The 23759-nt window shown below is 43.5% G+C and overlaps 1 protein-coding gene across 4 annotated transcripts in view; it reads left to right on the plus strand.

Annotated features, from left to right (window-relative positions):
- Positions 1 to 23759, plus strand: part of SIPA1L3 (signal induced proliferation associated 1 like 3) — a 635337-nt gene that overhangs the window by 119686 nt on the left and 491892 nt on the right. For all 4 annotated transcript variants that reach the window (XM_069207242.1, XM_069207245.1, XM_069207243.1 and 1 more), the window contains exon 2: positions 22036 to 22147. The gene's annotated coding sequence lies outside the window, so the exon portion shown is untranslated. The remainder of the gene's footprint in view (positions 1 to 22035; positions 22148 to 23759) is intronic.

Here is a 23759-nt window from a genome sequence, read left to right on the forward strand (position 1 = left end):
TGGTGGGGATGGGGTTTCATATAAAGTGGTCTTCTTAATACTGGGGGATGTCGATCCCATGTCCAGGCTATGACATGATGTGGTTGGGAACACCTAATGGAATAAAAGTATTCTCACCTTTTTACCTGGACTACAAGTTACTCTAGCCTCCTCTATCGATTCGCCCTCACCTGAGTGTGAGGTGCATGTGTAGTGCAATAGTGGTGTGCATGAGGCACTGGGGGTACTCCAGGCTTGGTGGTACCATATGTTTGTGTACAACCTTAGGATGCTAGTCAGACAGACGTAAGCTTGCTGTTCGTTGTCTCTCTTGCTCCCCTGAATGTCCCTGTCTGCATTTCTCCTGCCTTTAAGCACAAGACAGTGTACTCTGGTTGTTATATGTCTGGTTTTCCTCATCACCCCCTTCAATGGATACTTTTTTTTAATTCACACAGCCCCATTTGAGGAATATGAGCCATACCATCTATCGCCTGCAAGAAGCAATGTGTTGCCCATGGCATAGCTGTAGCCATTTTCTCTCAGATATAACAAGGGGATATATCCTTCTGTTTTCCCCACACCCTGTGTTTAATTCTACAGTGAGTCAGAAGCCCCAGCAACAGTCTTATTGGATAAGGACTTTTTAGACTGATGGTATATGCCCTGCTATAATTATTGAATGGCCTCAGTCATTCTGATGCTTAGATACAATAATTACTATGGAAACTTGTTTTCCATGGAATTAGATGATTTGGGAGATGCACTTGATGTGTGTCTTTTCCCCAAATGTTCAAATACTGAATGATTATCTTTCCAACAGTTCCCTGTGAATATGGATATGTGAAGAACTATGTGAGCTAGAATAAAATATTTTTTCTCTCTTGAAACGGTGGCAGTTTTGTGGTGGTGGCAGCGGTCTGGGTGAAAAGCTCAGGTCTTTACTGGCATTGCTTGACATTGCAAGTCTTAATTTCTTCAGATCCATTTTTAGGAGTGAAGAAACGTATCTAAATCGTGGACAATTATAAGATGGCCCCAAGCAAATCCTGTAGAGCATATGGAGCGAAGACAGTGAGGAAAATAAGGGCCCAGTTAAATCCCAGCACTGCGAGTCCAATAAGGCAAAGCTGCAACCAGTCAATGCCCATAGATGGCCGCTCAGTGATGGGGGAAGGGTCCATAGGCGGTGGGAAACGTGACCCCAAGGGCATCACCCCTGGTGAGCTCTATTATAGATATCGTGGGGAACCACTTTAAGGGCAATCGGTCCAAAAAAGGGGAAGGAAACCTATCTTTTGTAACTGCAGCTCCCCGGGTTCCCTCCCTCCTCCCTTTAAATAAGGACATGGTAGATCCATCTGAATCACAATTTTTGCTTGAATAAGGGGTAGATAGGCTGTAACCTAGATTATCATTATCGCCTTGCCTTTTTAATGGGAAGATCTTCTGAACCATTGGTCTTCGATGATTTAGTTAATGAAGGAACACCATAAGGTACTTAATGTCACAGCCTCTAACCTGGGAAGTGATCTTGGAAGAGCCGCCATAAGCCCTACAAATATGGAGTGCCGGAAACTTCCTCCTGCCTTCGTATCTGACCTTGATATTGGATCTTCTTCCTCTTCATCGATGCTGGATGTTATGGTCCTAATGGAAATAAAACTCTGCAGGACATCTTTGCGGCAGTGGTCTTGAATACTGACACATTGAAATCACACAAGTTTTATCTGCAGACCGTTGCCTCAGAATTAAAACAGATAAATGTTTGTATGCAAAAGCTAGTAAGACCCGTCGTCTGGGTGGGGGAGTGGACGGGGGGTGTACTAGTATATCAATGTGGGGGTGCAGGTGATGGCCCTGCTGAAAGAACGCCTGTTAGGATTTCAGAGGTGACCCCAATCTCAGAAGGGTTACCTTTGGTATAAATATAAAAATATCTTATGTTAGAAAAGAGGTAGTTATTATGGTGGCGGTTCCTTTGCCCTGCGGTGTTTAAGACAGAACAAAGCTGGCCAGGGGCTGAGACCTAGGGAGTAGGAATAGGGAAACCCAGGATGTTAAATAACACTCTCAGACCACAGGCAGGAGAATGGAGACAAGGCAAGGAGAGGGCACAGATAATATACAGGCTAAAGGGCAGCCCTTCTTCCTTTCACCCAGTTAATCTGAATAGAAATATCTGTAAGAAAAGGGGGAAAAGCACTCTTCTCGCCATCCTGGGGGTTCAACAGGCCAGGTGTGCTGGCAGGGCCTGGGAAGGGCAAAAAACGCATTAAGGATAACAATGGTGACAAAATGTAGGATCCAACAGGGATGTAGATAGGAACAAAGAACCCATAGGTAGTAGAAAACAACTGAAGGTGTGTACTCCTGGAGTTAAATCTATAGCAGAGGTGGAAAAAAGAGCCTGCAATATTATGAAGGCGTTTGCTTCCGTATCGAAAGGATTTTGAGAGGATCGGGCGGAGGAGGGATATTCTCTATGGGAATTACCTAGAGCTAGCCCTAGAAAACAGGTGGGGAAAAAGACAAAGAAAGCTAAATCCTTTAAATAGATCACAGCTCTTGAGCTACTCTCCTCTTGTTCAAGTCTCCATGCAATTTCCACAACCGATTTGAAACCAGCATACTTTTTGGAAAATAGAGTTGGAAAGGAGGTAACAAAAATACTGCAATACTTAGGTCTGGTTAGAGATACCCTTCTTGGAGCAGAGTCTGAGCTAACGTTCCAGGGGGTGAAAATATTCAGGGTAATTGGGATTCACAGTGGACTTATTCTAGTTATAGGAACATAATGGAAACCAGAGAAGGTAGACTCCAAGTTACCTTGTCAGATGGAGAAACAAATAGAGGTATTCCCTTTGATCAAAACAGGTATGATCGTCCAGACTGGGATGAGGATGTGTGTGAATGTGCTGATCTAAGTAATGTGGACTAGGGATGGGTATCACTGCATGGCTTTACCCTGGTCTCCTGGAACACTCAGCTTAAATAATTTAAAGAACTTGCAGATTTTTAGAGAAAAAAACAGAACAGTATTTAATTTTATGTTTCCAGGGGACTTGGCTATGCAGTGAACCCCCATTGATAGATGGGTTTCTGGACGTTCACTGGAAGGCGTTAGATAGTATAACAGGGCGGCCTTAAGGGGGGCTGCTAACATTGGTCTCGTCCAAAATTGCCTCTATAATATGGAAAGTTAAGACATGTTGCAATTGGATGCTTGCTTGTGGTATAAAGCTGCTAAATTCAAGCAAGGGTAATGAATGTTTCATCATCTTCAAAAAGTATATTCATGCAAGAAGTCTTCAGAATTATCACAAAAAAATTGAATTGTTTAAAGAAGACGTAATTAGTATAGGTGAGCTGTTCCCTCGATACTTGTTTATTCTAATGGGGGATGATTTCAATCATAAATTGATTTCTGAGATGGTGGATCAAAAATACGAGGATCTTTTATCTGCTTTCAATATCAAACTTGTTTGCTCATTAGCAAAGGAGGCGACTGGAAGGGACATAGCCCTGTTAGATTTTCTTACTTCAGATGGCCTTATGAGCTTAAATGGCCGTGTTTGAGCAGATATTCCAACAAGGAAAACATTTCAGTATGGTAATCAGAACTGACCAATAGACTACGTGTTCGTGCAAGCAAGGGTCTTTGATTTCATTAGGAAATTTGAGGTTCTACAAATGGAGGGAAATGATCACTCCCCTCCAAGTACAACTCTTGATCTAGGAATGGTCCCAAGACCGTGAAGGTGCTCCCAATAGAGATTGGATATTCAAAACGAATATTATAACCAGAAATTCTGAGAAGCACTTAAGTTTATTGAAGACCATCCAACACAAATATAGGGAACTTATACCGGGGGGGTACCCCCTGATCTTTTGGTATGTTACAAAGAAATAATAAAAGAGGTCATAGCATGCTTAAAGACAGAATTGACGGTTTTTAATAATATGCAGGATAAAATGAAATCTGCGAAGCATTTAAGAACAGATAGTTAGATAATGAATGTAGATTTGTAAACTGGAAAATAAGCAAACTTGAATGATATACAAGGCTTACCAGAAATAAAATGGGTATGTTACATCTCCAAAGCCTAAGAAAAGAATTTAAAAATCTGGTGCCCAGCAAGAAGCGGGAATTTAAAGTAAAATGTTGGGATGTTATGATTGAGACAATTGAGTCTAAAAATACAAAGAAATTCTGAAGGTTGGTACAGAGTGGGATAGGAAACTCCCAGGGAGAACTGACCAGTTAATTGGGTGAGGACACTTGGTAGAATTCCTGGAGGAGACCTATAAGAAAGATGTTACGCTTACCCAATAGGACTTCTCTTAAAGGAAGAAACAAAGTAGAGATTTCCAGTACCAGCAATTAAGAAAACAATTGAAATGTTAGGACCAGATGAGTTAAGGGCAGTAACAACAAAAACTAACAGAGCCTGGTGGACCAGCTTGTTCCATTTCCATTTCAGGAAATTCTGTCAACAGGAAGATAGTCGGATAGTTGGATAGTTGTAAGGGGGCGATAATCAAACCTATATATAAGAAAGGGGAGTACACCCTCCCAGAAAACTATCGACAAATAAATCTGTTAGATGCAAGGGGGAAGGTCTTCTCAAAAATCCTTTTGGGGATGTTGAGGGATTGGGCAGAAAGAAACAAAAGTATCCAGGAGGAAACAACCATTTTTACAGGTACAGTTTCAGTACCCATCAGTGTCGCCAGACCCCTCCCCATCTGTTGAAAAGTGTATACTAGTACCTTGGGGTTTATTAAGCTGGCCAGTAGTTCTGACCGCACCCCCAAATCCTCCTCAGCCCTGTCATCTGGCTTACAGCACCTCAAACATATATCCTCAGCTACCGCCGTTATGCAACATCCGCAGCCCGTCGTTCCGTGCTTGGACCCAACTGCCTCATCCATGCAATGCCACCTGCCTCTTGGCCAAGAGCAGTACCTGGTGCACGAATTTAAATGCCATTTTCTGTCCCCTTTTGTCGAAAGATGCCATCCAGCAGTCACACTGCAGGGGTCATGTCCACTGGTATCCATACCACAGTTCTCACTTGAACCAGAACTTTCATCCAAAATACAAACACGACCAGGCAGTCCCAAGTCAAACGTAAGAAAGTGGGAAAGGGCTTTCAACATCTGGGACAGTCAGTTGGCCTACTGGGGTCCATTTTTTATGCAGCATCATGGGGAACGTAGGTGACGTGTAATACATGAAAATGAATAAGCTTAACTCTGACATTGCCCGAGACAGACTTTACTAATGCACATATCCTCGTCCACTGGGCACCCCCCCCAAGTTGCACCCCCAGAGCCCTCTTCCAAGTATCCTGAGCAGGAATCTAAACATTCAAATGATCTGCCATCATTGCTTTGTACAGTGTAGAGACCAGGTGTCACCCCCTGCCCTCCAGCTCTAACAGGCCCCTAAATGTGAGGTATGTAGCAGGAGCCTTTGGGAAAGTAGGCCGATTGTCCATACTGTTTGCTCCAGTGCTGGCATCCTGCATTCCCCAGCTCATATCAGTGAGGTTAGGAGGAAATGAAACCTCCTGCACACAGCGCTGGGCAAATTATGGAACAAATGATTCATTGAGTACAAGCATCTTGGTAAGAACGCCATCTTTGAGATGGCCACCTAACCCATAATCGAGAGATGGGGTGAATTCCAAAACTTCACTGAGGAATGCAGACCCTCTACCATCCTCCCGGTATTATATTGCAGATGCTTCTGTTTAGTATGAGCCACCATTATTCCTAGATATCAAAATTGGTCTGTCTCCTACGTGAAGTAGATGGGTGGCAGGAAGGCTGGGTTGCGAGTAGCCAATGTGCCTGATGGAAGTACTATGAGCAATTGCAGAGGAGCTAAAAGATAAAAAGCATGACGTTTTTGTCTTGATCCCCCATGCCACTGTCTGATCTGTATGGCTAGGGACTCCAAAACTATGGCAAAAAGAAGAGGTGATAGCGTGCAGCCCTGGTGTGTACCCCTGCCCACCTCCCAGGCAGCTGAGCATAACCTAGTGTCAGGTATTCTGGCACTTACACGAGGTGCAACCAGGCGCAAAAGCGTGCCCTGTGTTGATCATAGTGAGCGGCCTATAGGTGGACGAGTCTGAGGCATATGTCCCTGGCTTCAGCCTCAAAAAAATGCTGCCTTCTTTCATGGACGTGGGGAACACCTCCAAGTCTGCAGCCTCCATGTAGACCTCCAGTAGGCATTGAGAAAGAATGGGGGCAAAAGCCTGATAAGACTAGGCAGGAAAGCGGTCACCTGCGGTGCCTTTCCCCGAGGAAGCTGCCCCAAGGCTGAATGCATCGGTTCTAGGGAGAGTGCAGCATCCAATTCACGAATTGCAACCTCTCCCAGCCACAGAAGTGGCAAGGAGCCCAGGAAGGCTCTGGCTCGGGAGGGGATGGGTTGTGATATACCTGCTCCAAGCCAGCGCTAAAGACTTGGGCTGTGTCTTCCTGGGTAGAGACATCTTGTCCCTGGGGAGACTGCAAGTGAGGAGTGGGGAGGCTGTCACCCTCCCAGTGCAGAAGTTGGCATTAAGATCTGAGTGTATATTTCTCCAGCCAATCCCTCACCCCGGCAGTCTGCTGCTGGGCCAGTAATTCCACCCCCACCCCCTGTTTTTCCCTCACAGGTGGCAAACCTTGAATGTGGGCCAACTCACCCTCCCTCCAAAGGAGTTCATATTTTGGGGTATGCTGCACTCGACAGAAGATTCCCAGGCAACAAATTCGGATCACAGCTTTCATTGCTTCTCATTCATTGAACAGAGCGTTGGTCGGAGTCCAATTAATTCTAAAGAATTCCATCTGCACACTCGTAGTACGTCTGTCCGCATCCATTTTATCTAGCTTAGAGGCCTCTCCATGTGAGAGATGGGTCTCTTGGAGACAAACAGCATCCATCTTGTGCTGCTTAAAGGAAGAGACGAGACCGTTTCTTTTATGATAGGGCCCCAGCTCCTGAAAATTGCACAAAAGGACCTTAAATTACCTAAGTTCACTCTTTTTGTGAACAAATCGACCAAGGCAATGTCTACTCCCTTCTCCGTGACATGAAGGCATCAATGACAACAAAAAACAGAATAGCATATGTGATCAACCAGCCCCACCAACTTTGGACGTGTAAGAGTAAATCACCACCTCAAACAAGCCCACAAAGATCGATGTGTCTCGACGAACATCATCGCAACCCAACCCCACCAGACACAACACAACTTGCAGCAACCCCTACCCTCCTCGTCTGAATATCAGATGCGCCTCTGCTTATATTTACTAACGAGGATATAGCCATTCACTCAACATACAGACACTCCGGAGCAATAGGCAGACCCATAGAAGTGCCCACTATCTGGGAAGCGGTGCTAAAGCAGAGCCATCACCTGGGCTGAGATGACAACACCCCATTGACCGACCCGAACCCCAGCAGCAGTTTTAGTGTTGAACTATAGGTCGTATCTGAGAGTAAAATGCAACCTGGTACTGGGAGTCCTTAATATCTCTAGCATTTGTATTTCACAAGTTAAAGTTAGTGTTACGTTTAAATAATATCCATACTTATGTTTCACACTTGGTACACGAGTGTCTCACTCTGGACCAACACCAGAGTACTGTAAATGCTGAAGCTGCTTTGTCTGATTGTAGCCTCACCTTCTCTTCAAACATTTACTGTTGCTGCCAGGGTCAGGTAGTTTGCTTCTAGAATAATGTATTTTGCTTCTGAATGGAGGTATTTGATTGTTACTGTTTAAAACTGAAAAAAATGCAAGGTCGAGAATACACGAGGTGTTGTGCATTTGTGCTCTCTTACAATTTATGTAGCCTTAGAGTATCCTTAGTGCTTTATTCTTCAATGGGCTAATTTAATCTAATCTAATCTAATTTGATACTTTGTTTATTCACTTCATGTGTCTTCTCTGTTGCCAGCTGCATTATTATATTTTAAAGAAATTGCCTATTTCTGAATCTTATACCATACAGTTTGCTTTATCATTCTTCTCCTTTTAACCCATCTTTGGGATCACTTAGGGCCAGGTGTACAAAGCCGTTTTTGCATTTTTTAAGAGCTCGAATTGCTATTTCGGACCGTTAAGAAATGCAAAATGGAATTGTCTGATGTACAAGCCCGTTTTTAAGGAATCACAAATTGTGATTTCTACCCTGTAGAAATCGCAATTTGTGATCCCCTGAATAGGAAATCGCAAATACGGATAACCTATTTGCAATTGCTATTCAGATGTACAAAGCATGTCCTAAATGCCAATTGAGCACTTAGGAAATGAACCATGTGCAATTAAAAAAAAAAAAACACCCTAAGATGCTTGTTTTTTAAAGTGCAATAGAGCACATACATGCCCCTTGGGCATATGCGTGCTATACATGTGCACCATTATTTTTGGGGTGCACCAAGACACTTCATAGGAATCGCTATTAGGAACTCGATATCTTTGTACATAGCATTTTGCATTTCCTAAATAGCGATTTCTATGTAGTCTCTATTTAGGAGATTCAAAAATGCATTTTAGTACAACTGGTCCTTAGATCTTTGCTCATTCTTTTGCTAATGCGCTTAAACATGCATTTTCTTTTTACAGCAGTGAAGCACTGTTGTAGCCCTCTCTATCTTTAACTTTGCCATATGTCTCACCATCCCTTTTATGCTAAAATACTCTCGTGGTTTACACTTAGGACTATTTCTGTGTCTAACTGTTGGAGTCAGTTGTGAATGCAGGCAGAATTGCTCAGTAAATTCAAAGCTTGCCTGCTGATATATTAAGTGATCTGCAGGTCAAAAGGTTCAAATTGTTACAAAACTAAGGCAACTCTCAATGTTGTGCCATTAAATTGGGTGATAACAACACCTGGTGTTTATAGTGCTTAGACACTGCACAAGTGTGATATAAAGTCGTATATGAGCACGATTATTATTAATATACCTCGCAAGCGTCCCCTGCACAAGGGCAGAGTATTGTGATGTACAGATTGAGAAATGCTGCGTTTTTGCAGTGACCTGTGGAAGATATGTGGGCGAGGCTTCCATGGTTTGTCTTTCCAGCTTGGTGAACTCAACTGCATGCTTTTAACCTTGTACAGGGATCAGAAACCATCTTCCAAATCGTGCTTTTAATGAGTGTTCAAAACAAGTAATGAAAAAGGTGCCAACAAAGAGTGATTGATTCCTTCTCTAACAAGAAAATACAAGAAAATATCTCATGTTCTTGGACAAGCTAATGGCTGCCTTTTTGTTCGCCTTTAGCAGTCATATACGCTGCACCCATTTGCTTGCCAGGCTTTCATGGTACCCACTTTCATTGTTGATGGTTTACTCACTTTCATTTACAGAAACGTGTTGCTCCCAGTTTCTGTTGCCCTGCTTTTACCCGTATCCAGTCGTGCTGTTCTGTTGTACCTCTCAGCGTCACCTTGTCACTCAATCGCCCTCAGTTTTTCTTGTTTCCCCTTGTCTAGAGGACGAGCTCTTCTAGGAAAAAGACGCACCGTGACATCCTTTATTTCCCCACCTGCTCCCCTGCCTGCTGGCAAAGAACAGTACAGGCACTGCTGCATTCTGCTGGCAACGGGCAGTATACTCACTGCTATATCAACCTTAAGGGCAGAAGATGAGCATCAGTGGAAAAGTGCATTAGTGCGGGCAACCATTTTTAAAGGTGTTGTTCTCTACGCTAGACCATGCTTAAATATGGAAAACTAAAGGTACTCTGGGGGCAGAGCGAGGGGCTGCACCGTAATGGACAGGTTTATATTTTTGGGTCTGGTGTTAGCCAGAGTTCACCAAAACCCTTTGATTTTACCAAAATTGTACACACACTCACTCTCTCTCTGAAATAAAGGTTAAAGTGAAGTTATATGTGAGGAGGGTAGTAAGATTTTACCTTGCGTTAAAAATGTGATTTCAAGGAAATTGTGTCTTCACTTAGGTTCTCGAGCACTAACCGTAGTGTCCGTTAGAAAATCAAGAGAGAAAACGGTATATTTAAAAGCTCATCGAATCCTATCAGATGATCAGCATTTTACCAAGGGTGAAGTCACCTAATATCATGTCAAAATTGTGCAGCATGTCTAAAAACCATTGTCAAAGTCTATAGATCTTACATAGGCGAAACCAATTGGCTTTGAAAAATGCTTGTTAATTTAGAGCACGGTACTCTCAGTGGGTGGAATGTTCTGATTATATATTTAATAATAATCCAGATGCTTAGTGTAATAGCCCTCATTAAGGCCCCTCTTGTAAAAGCTCAGAGAGGGCCTTTGACATGCGATATAGCGATAGCAAGCGGACCATAATGCACCACCTTAGACCCTTTAGGGTGTCTGAGCTTTTGCTTGTAGCTTTTGGAATCGGACTGAGAAAATGTCTGGTACTTTCTGGATAGGGTGTTCGTAGAAGAAACGTACATAGTAGAAATGTGTGCTTTCCGCTATATGTGAATTGACAGTTCATAATTATGTTCACGTATTAACGTATACAATTGAAAAATCACATCCGTTGTAAGCGGACGTTTGAAAAATCTCCACTTTCTTAACAAAGAAAAATTATGCGCGGAGAAATGTTTGGGAACCAACGCTAAGTGCGTTTGCCTCGTGCAAAAACGAGCCCTTCTCAAATTCTCTGCTTTCTCCAACAGCTGGTGTAAAGCGGGCTCGTGCACCTGTTTGTAGCCACAGCACAACTAGCCAAGCCTTCAGTGTACTCCAGCGCCTGTGCGCCTCTTACAGCGCATTCTAACTAAACACGAGTGGCATGCCAAATTCACACGTGTTTAGTCGGTATGCTCTGGGATTACTGCCCAATTTCCTAACTTTAAGAATGAAGAAGTAGCAAATGCCCGATGTGCACCGGCTGTGCTGGAAGTACAGCGTCTCAGTGAGCGGCGCCCTTTCTTCGGGCCTTACAAGTATCCCAGTGTGTCTCGCGCTAACCTTTTCTTCACCTCGTCACAACCCGCGGCCGGAATCGTGTTTACTCTGTGGGGCTGACGTGGTTTCAGCGGCTGCTGAAAGTGATATTTGGTTCGAGCCGCATCAGACGTAACCGGCCCAACCGGTTCCTCCCCTTTGTTGCGCTACAGCACAGCGCACCAGTGCATGTTCCTCTTCATGGTTGCAAAACACACACAAAGGCCTGGGAGGGGCGGGGGTAGCGGGAAGGGAAGGGTTCTTGCAATCTGATACGGTCGGGCAGCTGTATTATTCAGTAGGAGTAAGTAATGTCGTGGTACAGAAAAACGGTGAACGAGTAGTTCATACTACAGACAGTCTATTAACATCTTATTAGCGGAATCAAGAGCGCAGTGTTTTTTTGGTAAGGGTTTGTCAACTAAAATCTTGCTGGCATGATCGCATTCATTTCTATTCTATACACTGCTGTTGAAGAGTGAGAAGACACCCATGTTTCCGCGCACATACTTTTAAATTTGACTTGGCATTTGCGAAGCTGATAGTTCTGGGTCTAATGCAGTAACACATGCATGCATAAACGTTTACATGCAGTAGCAAACTAAAGCTCGCTGTGTCCGGTGGCCGCTGGTATATGCCAGAACCTGTCTCTGCCCGCAGGCAGTGAGCAGTCTGGTGACTTTGAGCTGTCCGGAGGCGAGCACCATGGCCTGTGTTGTTGCACGGGTCAGTGGCTTCTGGAGTCCAGCCACCGTGCGTCTGAGCTGGCGCTGCAGTGTGCTGTGTATGAGTGGCCTTGGCTGCATCTGCCGCAGGCTAGAGTGGTTTAAAATGTCCTGCTCACGTGGTGCTGAATTCCCGTTGGTGTTGTGCGGACCGCTTCTTTAGGGGGCAACACGCGCCGCGCTTTGGGGTGTGCACAGCCCGCAGGGGATGGATCAGTAGCAGCCATTGTCCTGTCTACCCAGCTTGTAAAGTGGATCACGCGATGACACTCCAAGACCGATGTAAAGGGCAGATTGTAGATCAACAACCTGAAGGACACTTTCTTCTGCTGCCCCCACACCTGTATATTGATGTCTTCTTCCAAGATGACACCACCACCCACTCCTCAGAGCTGTTCACTAAATATTTCTGGATAGCTTTGACCAGGAACTAATCTTTTATTCCACAGAGTCCCATGGACTGCTTGAAAGAGTACCTTTAGCAGCTAACATATATTAACATTTTGGCAATCACAATAATGTCTTCAGAGGCGTGCTATAATCTTACTTGCATATATCACCATAATTCACACTCGCCCCGTATTGTTATGGTATGTTATTTTGTAATCAATATGTACGAATCAAGCTTAATGCACACTTGAAAGGGGAAGTCTAACAAGCCTGCCTAAACAGCCAGGCATTTAACTCGTTCCTACATTTCAAATAATCCGTCTACTAGCGAAGCATTTGGGGCAGGGAATTTCATACTGTAGGGGCTTGACCATGTGCTGTCTGCGCTTCTCCGCTTGTTACACAGAAATGACTGAGGACAGCTGAACCGTACACGGGTATAAGAGCAAAACTCTGAACTAAATCTACCCGCTGTGCTTACAACACCTTCTAAAAATGGGAGGCGTCTGCAGGACAAGGAAGCCCGACCCATAACCGAGAAAGCTTGCGACTCCAGGACTGCAATATATTATTAAACCCTGAAATTTAAATCAACTCGAAGTTATTTACCTTCACCCTTTGTAGCGTGCAAACCGCCCTCGTTCTTGCACTCCTTTTGACACTGCGTGTACCTGAATTTAGTAGAAAATAAGTTTGAGCGGGAATATTTTGCATTGTTAGTGATTCGCTCGCGCACATACCTCCTTGTATATGCATGCGGGCTATGCGATCTGATCATGTACACACCAATTCACCACAACAGATAACCTAAATATAACTATGCTCAGAATAGCTTCCGGAAAAGCATTTTAGTGAAGCCCATTCCAGACCTCCACGCCTTTTATGGCTTGAATTGGGGCATGCTGGAACGCAAGCAACCTTTTACAGGTGCAAGAAGAAACTTCACACCTGAATCTGAAACCGTCCACGCTGCTTCCTTGAAGTGGTTGCCTACTCTCAGAATGCACTGCAAAATTGTCCACCGTACTTTGTTATGCGTGGTCTGAGTGGATGCCACTAGCAATTCAGTCGTTCCTACCTCTGGCGATCATTGATTAATTCCATGTAAAGATACACAGAACACAAGTGTAATTTTACCTTTAGTTTGACAACCGCATAGCACCCAACAGTGAGCAGTGTCTCACATCCTCTCACCATGTCCCGAACCACCTTTTCCCCCTTTAGCCCCATCTAGAAAAGTTCCTTCATTTCTCCATCGTACCCAGAGCTCTTGCAGGTTGCTGCATCAAGAAGGCAGTCGGGTTTTATCCACGGCCGTGATTTGCAATGATGCCAACATTTTTGCTGATGTCAATATCTCCATATTGCAGGTGTCTGGACCTGCGATGTCTGGGTTCAGTCGTGCCACTGTTAAAACAGCAATTGCAGGTTGTCTTGCAGTGGCAGAAGTCTCAGCATGATTGAATGACTGGGGCTTTTTCCCATTGATGCACATCTGCCTATGAGTGGCAGTTGGTACTTAGCGTGCTGGTGCTTTTTCACTGAATTGAGAAAAAACCTTTGACCTTTCTGGGACAGGAGATGGAAGAATCTTGGAGACCACATATTTTGACGGAGGATAAGGCAATTCTTTTCGGGGCTGAGGTGTAGATGGCATCCTTTCACTCTTCAAGTCTGATGAATGGAATTTTCAGTCATCATCAGAGAAAGAAGTTTTCTAGGGAAATGTCTGCTTAGAGGGGCAGATGAAAGTCACAGAATAGCCTATTTTTCAAGCCTGACTATCAGTGAACGAAACAGCTGCTTAGTCTTTGTTTGCTTTTGCCGGAAGCATGCTTCCGCACAAGCAGATCTTTTAAAGACCTAAATAAAATATTAGGTGCGTGAAGAGTCGCCGTATTTTTTTGTTTAGCGCAACAGTGCAGCATGTCCAGTTATATACAATTTACTTAGCATGTGATTTGGGTCAGCCCTCTTCAGGCATTGTCTTCTGAAGGTCAGTTCTTTTCAGTTATTGCTTTGAGATGGAATCAGTCTCTTTTCGGATAGTGCAGAGGAATATACATCTCTCGCCTCAACGAATTGGCTATTTGGTGTATCATTCCGCCTATTGGGTACTGGCTGTAGTGCAACACACAAAGAACTGTTTTATATCTAAAAATATATATAATGGTCAGGCTTTTTGTCTCAACCATTTTTTTTATCTAATGCAGACATATGCAAAAAAAAAAAATATTTTCACTGGAAGACAAATTTTCACTTTCAGGAAAAACAAAGGAATTGCTAGGGATGCCGAAGGTTCATGTCTCCCCAGCAAACACATTGAGCTATTGAAGTGAGAATAGGATTCAGCGCAGTTAGCAGCTTTCCTCCTCAAGCTGCTTTCAGGCTCCTCCGATAACAAATTTAGAGAGCCCAGTGGCTTTTCTAAATGCAGTAGGTCAGGGCGATAACTGAATATGTAAACGCAAACAGCTAGTTTTGCCAGTGCCTTTTTCATTACACTCTGTACAAATGGACATTTATTGATGGTATTATGTAAAAATAAAAATGAACATTCGGACCAGTCCCTTGTTCTTTCAGATGGATAGAAGGTCATAAATACTTGTTATACTCATTCTAGAGGGAAAAATGTCCTTCAATCCCTTTCTCTTCAAATGTGTAATATAATGTTGATGATAACTTTGGATTGTTGAGAGCTCCGTTACAGACAGTGGAACAGCAGCGGCCTATGTAAACTGGTATAGGTCTGCTGCTCCCAGCGTTTCAATGTTCAAATACAGGGCCTCCACCTTTTTCTTTCCACTGCCTCTCCAAAATGTATGGAGTGGGAAGGGGAAAGCGAAAGACAGGCTGTGCTGTTTTAAGTCCCAAATGACACACAACAGGATGTTCTAGTTTGTAGGTTTATTTCTTCAGGCTAAAACCACTGGCACCAGCAGAGCTGAACACCAACTTGCCCTGCACCCGTCCTTCCCAGCAATGATCCCATACATTCTAATCCTGAGCTCACCACGCTCATTGCCTTCTTAACATTCTGAAGTCTTGCCTCACATTCTCTGATGACATGCTTATAACTCAACATGCAGCAGGGCACACTGGAGCCCTGCAGTCACAGCCTGCCGTAGCTCAGAGAGTCATTGCAGCTCCGTAAGGAGGGATTCAGAATTCTGCTCAGCTCCTGGGTCTCCCTGGCTAGGCTGAACAAGAAAAAGCAGTTTCACTGAGCCCAGGGAGAAGCAGGGGCTGAGTTCAGCCCCCTTTCACAGCTGTTGGTCCTGTGCATCGCTGTTAGCTGTTGAACAATCACAGCAATAGTTGTGAAACAAAGTCTTTGGAGCCTTGGGGATTGCGCTGTCCCCGGTCTTCCTGCATGCAACGCCTGTTGGGCGGGACAGTGCTCTTTATACCCCTGTGAAAACCCCCCAGTCCACTTTTCTGCCCCCTTATTGGGGGACTTTAACCAATACCTGTTCCCCTATTGTCCCCCGTAATAACTTGTTGCTGCTTTTGGCGCTCGGCGGGGTTTGGAGAAAGTGAGATGTAGGTGCCATTCCTTATGAAGTGGCCTCCGCCGGCCACCAGGCTGGTCAAACCGGTTCTTATGAGTCCCAGGCGGCCGTTAAGGCGCCAGCCCTCGATGCCCCCTTTGGAGGTGGCCTCTGCCCATCCCCTCGAGCTCTGAGAAGACTTTGCTTTTCTAATTAGGACATTCTACCCTCTAGGGGCAAATTTTCGAATAGGCTTATTGCCCGCCGTAGTGGGCTGTGCTGACCATGTTAAAGGATAATGGGGGTTATTACAACTTTGAAGGAGGTGTTAATCTGTCCCAAATGTGTCGGATATACCACCGGCTGTATTACAATTTCCATAGGATATAATGGACTAGTAATACGGCTGGTGGTATATCCGTCACTTTACCATCACTTTTGGGACGGATTAACACCTCCAAAGTTGTAATAACCCCCTAAGTGTTTAACACTAGAGCAGGCTTTTATTATAGACCAGAACTTTCTGCAAAGGTGAATAAAGCACATTATTGAGAAAGATTTATTGCAGCAGGAGGTTTTCAACTATGGAGTGCGGGATGTGGTTGTGGCGAATTTTGTAAACCAGGGTATGACATAGAGGAGATTATAAAATATAACAGCACTGCACAGCACACCTTACAGTTGGGAATTTACATGCTAGAGATTTAAATTTCAGATTTTGATACATGAAGTGTTTTTCTAAAACAAATCCACGTGCCCAAACCAACAGCCAAAGGGGGCAGTCAGGGTTCTAAGTTTCTCTTCTTAGCTAGCCATTAGATCACACCTCCGATAAATCTGAGTTTACTTCAAAAAATCTGGCAAACCCCTCACTGCTTAGTTCAAGCACTGGCCCTTTGAAAAGTTGCCAGGGAACACAGTAGCAGCTTGGGTGAGCTTTTGCTCTTGCACATGGGGCTGTTCGAACCACAATATAAAGAGATCTTACAGTGAGATATTGTGGTTGGCAAAATCCGTGCAAAACCGCAGAATCAGTATTGATGTTGACTTTGTATTTTCACAGCTGCAGTCCTTCACCTTCACATGCTTCGCGTGGTCAAAGTGAATCAAGCAAGGACGGTGCATTTCCTAGTCTTCCTTCCTTCTACTCAAGAAAGGGGGCAATCCCTCTCTGATCAAGAATGCCTCTAGTATTTGAGGATCAGCGGGTTATAGAGACGGCCCAAAAGGGTTGCTAGTCCTTCCAAACAAAATGCTATCTTTGTCTGCTTACATCGGGAGCATATTGTTCTTGTGAACTGTAGAGAGCGTTCAAGTGGAAAAACTGGAACTTTTTCTTTTGCAAGTAAACATTGAATCCCAAAAAGAACAGCAACTGAGGCCAGTTTACATCCTGGAGAAAATTCAGCAAGTTGATAAAATGGAGAGATTTAAAGTGTCCGTTTCTTATAAGATCCTTCCAGATTCCAAAAGATGAACAAGTATTTGGTCTTGAGTCCAAACATACATATCTACATCAAAGCAAGAGACCGCCACGAATTGCTCCGAGAACCGTTTAAAAATCCTGCCGTTTGTTTACAGCAGTGCAGAAAATGATTTTAGCAAATGTGCGTCACTGGTTGCTTAGTGCTTTAGGAGGCAGCAAATACAGATTATTTTCCTTATTTCTATGGCTGTGTGAGATAATAGTTGCATTATATGAGAGAGATCATTGCACCCATTTATTTGAGCATTTTGTTGCTGTTTTAGAAGATCTACTTTTCCACAAGCATATCAATTGTTTGCACACCTTGTACCAAGAGGGGAGATTTCTGGAAATTTCAGGGGTGAAGCAATTGTATCTTGTAAGAATTAGCGCGCGCGCGCGCGCACACACGCACACACGCACACACGCACACACACACACACACACACACACACACACACACTCTCTCTCTCTCTCTCTCTCTCTCTCTCTCTCTCTCTCTCTCTCTCTCTCTCTCTTGCGCTCTCTCTCTCTCTCTCTCTTGCGCTCTCTCTCTCATGCTCTCTCACTATCACACACACCCTTTCGCCAAATCCCCTACAGCCTTCCCACCACCGCTTTGTTTACCCGTAAGAGTTTTGGGTGGAGTTGTTACCTTGGATACTAGTCTGTTTGTGAAATAAGGCACACTCTGTCTTTGCTTCATATAAATGATCCTCTGAATAAGCAGGTATCTTATACATTGAGGTTATTGCAAGATAAACTCAGATTTTGAAATATTACAGTAGACCACTTTTACTCTGCTTTGACTTGTTTATGTATTTGAGGAATGCCAGAAATGCATGTATATCACATAGAAGCTTTACAGAGTTGTCCTTTTGTAATTTACGGATAAGAATTGCCACGCAAAGAAAAGTGAGAGTGGAGTTCTCAGTCCTACCACAGGTTGTTCTCCGGTCTTTGTTGCCAAGGACCGTTGTGTGGTGTTTCCTCAGGAAGATTGGTTGTCTGTCTTGATTACAGCTATTATGTTGACCTGCATTGTGCACAATTAGCTGAGTGTATGAATTTCAAATGATGTTAATGACTGCTGTAGTATGTGAGTAGAAAGGCTTTGAAGAGTAGGTTTGTGATTAAGTATGGGTGTGCTGATCACCTATGTGCTTTCAGCACCATGCTGTGTGCATGAAGATGTCCTGAGGTATACCTAAGATGTTATGATAGCAGCAAACTATAGGAATGCTCTTATCTGTTGACAATGCATAGACCACTATATGGTCTCATGAAGCAGTGCTCTGTGCATGGTGCTAGTACGAGCATCTAAAGGGTTAAGGTGAAGTATTCTGACTGTTGAGTGTACTTTGAATTTTCTGTGCTTTATACTATGATTTTGGCGGTAATATGGTTTAGTGGATCATTTATTGGAAATGGGAGTTATTATTGCTTGAGTGAACAGGCGTCTTTTGGCCTGGCAGTGCTTGGCCTGCTCTATGGGTCAGGTACCATCTGTGCGCAAGGAAACATAGTGTGTTGTTTAAGATGTTTTCAACCGATTATCATGTTTTTGGTATTATGGTGTTTGCCTGAAAGTGTTCTGCATGGCTTTTTAGCATCTGTGTAACTGCTGATTCTAGAGATTGCACATATTTTCTTGCTTGTTGGCATAATTTGAAACTGTTAAAATTTTCCAATGTCATTAGCTCTATCAATTTGTTACAATACGACAGACCGTCTACACTTGGCCCTGGAGATATATATTGGATTTTTTTGTGATTAAGTTAATATTCTGAGCATTTTATGGATTCCAAAATACTATACACTGTACTCCGAGAATTTTAGACATGAAGTTTAACAGTTCGAGATTGATGTTCTCCTGGTTCTAAAAGCAATCTTGTGTGGGGTGCATTGCGTGATGTTTGCGTTTGTGGGAGGGAGGGAGAATGCGTGATCTCAAATGGTTCTAGCCCAGGTATTAGTTATTTTGTTTCGGGGGGAGATGGGTGAAACAAATAGAGTTTGTCAGCAGGTGATTGCTCAAGGTGCGGCTGCACATTTGAATGGAGGCAGATCTGAATAGTTTATTTGGAAGTTTTGGGATCCCAAGGTTCACCTGGAGTAAGGAGGACCCCGAATGCAGTCACATTTGGAGCATGCACTGCGGCTGAAGGGTGCTTTTTAGGAGCTGCCAACTCAAGCGATTGATTCACAACATGCAAGTTTTGGCCATAACTCTTCTTGCAGTGCTGCATTTATCACGTTATTTTGCTACCGCAATCCTGTCATTTTCCCATTCTATAAATAACATATATTCGTATTGCCCAACCCAGTGGTATGCTTTTTATCAACACTGTCATGGTGAAAGGCAGAGTCAGCTGGTCCGTGTTTGGACAGCTGATCTGCACGTTGCACCCAGATCTCTTCAGGGACTGTTGACATTGTGTAATCAATTACTACCTGAAATTACTACCTCTCGTCAAGTGAACAATTACTCATCATGTTTTCAGAAATCTTCCCGAAAACGCCTTCACAATTTGACTGTTTGATAATAAAAAAAAATTGACATTTATGTGGTAGTGTCAGCGAATTTAGTTAATTACAGATCTGTCTACCGGCTAGCGTTTTTCATATGTAAAGTATTGTGACACCTGAATAGTTTATACAATGCGTGCCATTCATTAACAAATCTTAAAAAGTGATATTTATTATACTTCTAAACAGTGGCGTAGCGTGGGGGGTGCAGGGGGGGCCGGCCGCACCGGGCGCAACATCTTGGAAGAGACTAAATCCACGGGTTAGGGGGCGCAAATTACTTGCCTTGCCCCGGGTTAGGGGGCGCAAATGACTTGCCTTGACCCGGGTGCTGACAACCCACGCTACGCCACTGCTTCTAAACGTGTTCTTATCCTATGCATCCTTCTTAAGTATCTACTTTCATGAATACCTTTTAAGAGTTTGAGTGGGCCACCACTTTCCCCTCTCACAAGCAAAAAGCCACAGGCATTTCATTTACAAAACGTAACTTTCTAGTTTCGCGTGGTAAATGCAGAGCCTCTGCCCCTCCGCCGTTTTTGCACACCTCGTCTGAAATGTAACGGACACCTTATTTGAATTTTTAATAAACTTGAGCAGACACGTGGACAACAACGTGTTTGGTTGCAGGGCAAGTTCAAGGACCTGAGGGAGGAAAGAGGGTTTGTTTTGTGTGTATCTGCACCTGGAGGTGCTCGGGCTCAGCGGGGAGGATTGAGAGCTTCAGACTGACTGCTGGGAAGAGCGCCAATTTGCAACAGGGAAATATTGCTAAATGTGGGTAGTAAATTAAGAGGAAACCCGAGCCCATGTGCACGTTTAGCGAGCGCTCGTAATTCATGTTTTGCTAGATTTAGCACTATTTCATAATGCAAAATGCCACCTAGTGCCCATTTTGGACGCAAGGTGGCATTTTTACGCTGAGAAAATAGCGCCGAATGCAGATTTACTCTTTTCAAGTAAGTCTGCGCAATCATGATTACGCTACATGTAGTTACGCGGGTTACGCCCACCCCTATTAGAAACCTGAGCGGAGGGAGACGTGGCGAAACAGGGGACCCACGGGGTGGTGGGAGCGGTGATTAACCCCGTGCTTTACGGTTTGTACGCACTGGGGTTGTGCGGCATGTTCCAGGATATAGTTGGTATGTGGCAGGTATATGTGATGCAGAGGTGCTGTGTTGAAGGGATTAGCACTGCGGACTGGAGTCTTCATGAGCCTTTGCACAGTTCTGCCCCGTGGCACTTACACAGAATAGATGAATGACAGGTCAGCAAGCAACTTAAACACACGTGGCAGGCTATATTCATTACACGAAGAAATGCCGCCCTAAGAAGATGGGGAGGTAACGAGTGAAAATAAAACGGTTCAGAAGCAGCTGCTACAATCTGAAGCATAGGTTGCTGTGCAGTAGCCCAGGTAACGGCAATGTGCGTTTGCTTTGTTGGTTACTGCAATGGATCCATGCTGTATGCACACCACTGCTGCTCGCCTTTTGTGACTGTACAATTCTACCACTGGTGACATTCATTGTGGTACTGGAATGGCTCCCAAATAAAATAATACGCTGCTTGTGGTACTTACTGAGTTGTGGAAATTATGTACCTCACAATTGTACTAGCACCAAGAGTATCACTTGGATGGTACTTAGTAGTGGAATGGGAACGCGGAGACATGGTTTAGAGGGTATTACTTCCTTTGTGTGTGCCACATGAATGTAGTGTAATAAGTGTGTATGTACACCCTGTTTAAGTGACAATTTGAAAAACACAAATGTGTGCTATCAATTACAGTTCTGTATAGTTTGATTTCTCTTAGTCTCTGATAGGGATGCTAACAGTGTAATAATTTCCAGTTGAAAGTTTTGTGGATTAAAAGTTTTTCACTGTGCCATGGAAATGGCTGACCGCATATGGACAGGAGATTGCTGTCAATTGAAACAAACTGTGAAGCTGTGAGATACCTCCAAAGAATGTTCAGCACATGTTGCGAGAAGCTAATTTCATGTGTAGTAAATATTTCGTCTGTTTATTGTGGGCAAATGAGAAATTCACTCCTCTGTGTGTTCTGCAGCAGACACAGATAAATACACTTTGTGGGAGGTAGAAAATGTTCCCACCGTCAGAGTTTGCCTCTAAATCAAGAATACAAAATTGTACGTTTATATTGTTCACATTGTACTGCTTGGACCTGCTCCCTCCATGTTTTACTGCTTGCTTGCTTACTTGTGTATAACTTTTATAAAGGACATGTGGTTTGCGCCCTTCCGTTACAGTAATCATTTCCCACAAAGGTCTCGCTAGAGTGTTTTATGACACTGCGATTCATTGAATTCTTATGAGAGAGCTGGACCAACGCTAAACATTCTTGTATTTAAATATATTCATCGTTTAGGAATGTGACTTTTGACATGGCATATTACACAGCTCTTCCTCAAGCTGTGCTGTCCAGAGATCTTCCTGGTTCCGAAACCATCTGATTTCTTCTTTCTTGTAGGAAAATTATGCTCCAGGGAATTGTGACTAAGAGATGACGACGGCATAAAGATCGTGAGCTTTTCTCGGAGATGCTCTGACCAGTCCGGATGGAGAAATAAGAGTCAGAAAAGGTAAAGATTAGACCCACTGTAAATGTTCATTTGTAGCTCAACAGTTATTATGGTTGTCTTTCTCTAGTACAGAAATGTTTACTGCATGCTTCTTTTGTATGTGGTGTTCCACTTACTGGAGCCACAAACCTGTGTTCAAATTCTTTTTAAGTTTCTTAAGGTATCTGCAATTCATTTCTTGTATTTATGTTTTAATTTCTCAGACAGTCTCCTTATTTTTATAGTTCACTGTTCATTTTATCTGTTTTTAAGTTTTCTTGCATTCCCTCATTTTTTTGCGATGGAGACTAGAGGGCGTGTTATATATAGTTAGACAATCTTTATTTATATTTTTTTGTTTAGTGCTACCTGCCAGTTAACTGATTCACCCATGCTCTACCTAGAAGATGATAGCGAGAAGGAGAGGATCACAACCTTGGTTTGGGATGAGTAAGGGGGAACAAGAACGATCATAACATTTGTAGTCTTCATCCTAGTGACCTCATAAGTAGCTCAAGCTACAGCTCAAGTTGGTAAAGTCTTAAGGAGGGAAGAGCATATAGCTCAGTGGAGAGATCATGACTGGGAAAGATGCTGATGGGTAAGTATACCAGCTGAAGGTTTCTGACCGTGTAATGATCAAAAAGTCTACTTCTACATAAAGGAAGGAGGCCATGGCGGATGGTAGGCTAACACTATGTGAGCCCAAAGCAAGCGTAGAAGAGATATGCCGTCAATCCCTTGTGTAATCTGTAAAAGTTTCTTTTCGGCTACATGCGGTGTGTCATCCAGTTTTATATGGTGGAGTGGATCTGCTGCTGAATCTCTTGTAGCCGAGTAAGTATTTGACTGTTGGATATAGCCTGTAGGTATGTAAGGCTAGAAGACTTTCGGAGGTAACCCGGAGTGTGGCCACACATTTATTTGTGTACAAGACAGAGTTGTGGCCTGTTTTGACTCCTGTTTCAATGGGCCGGTATAATCTGGTACTGAATTTTTTATTTTGAGAGGGAGAGTACCTGCACTTCTCAAGAAAAACATAATACTTTTAATTGAAGAGTACCGGCAGTTCTCAGAAACAAGCAGTTACTCTGGCACAGAGTATCTGCACTTTTTATTTTTCCATTTCAAGCACTGGTTTCAATGCAGGCCTTTTAACTATATTGCCTGTACCATTGCTAGGACGCTAAATCAAGGTCAGTTGAAGATTTTCTTGTAATCCCTTTAAAGCATTTTGGATCTTTTTCCTGGGCTGTTTTCAGTGTCGGACTTAATTACCAATGAATTTTTCTTTCTCACAGTAAATGGAACAAAATAATGAGTGCTTTATCGATGTCTGTTTCCTTTTAAATGTTAGCTTTTTCGCTGTTTATTAATAGTCCTGTTTTCTCCGTAATGTACTGCCCTTTACACTGAAAAACTGTGTTTGTGTTCCAAATGAATGATTAGTTGCATTTTGGTTAAAAGACTTTCCTCACAATGTTACAAATTATTGTTCATCTCAACATCAAGGATGGAGGACTAGACCCTTTTTAGGGGCGAGCGCAAAGTGTTCGGTCCCTCTGAAGCTTTCTTGTGGGGGGGGGGGGGGGGGTTAACCACGCCCAGTGTTACGTCAGTCACTTTAATTGAT

This window comes from Pleurodeles waltl, chromosome 9 (genome assembly GCF_031143425.1).
Source record: "Pleurodeles waltl isolate 20211129_DDA chromosome 9, aPleWal1.hap1.20221129, whole genome shotgun sequence".
NCBI lineage: Eukaryota > Metazoa > Chordata > Amphibia > Caudata > Salamandridae > Pleurodeles > Pleurodeles waltl.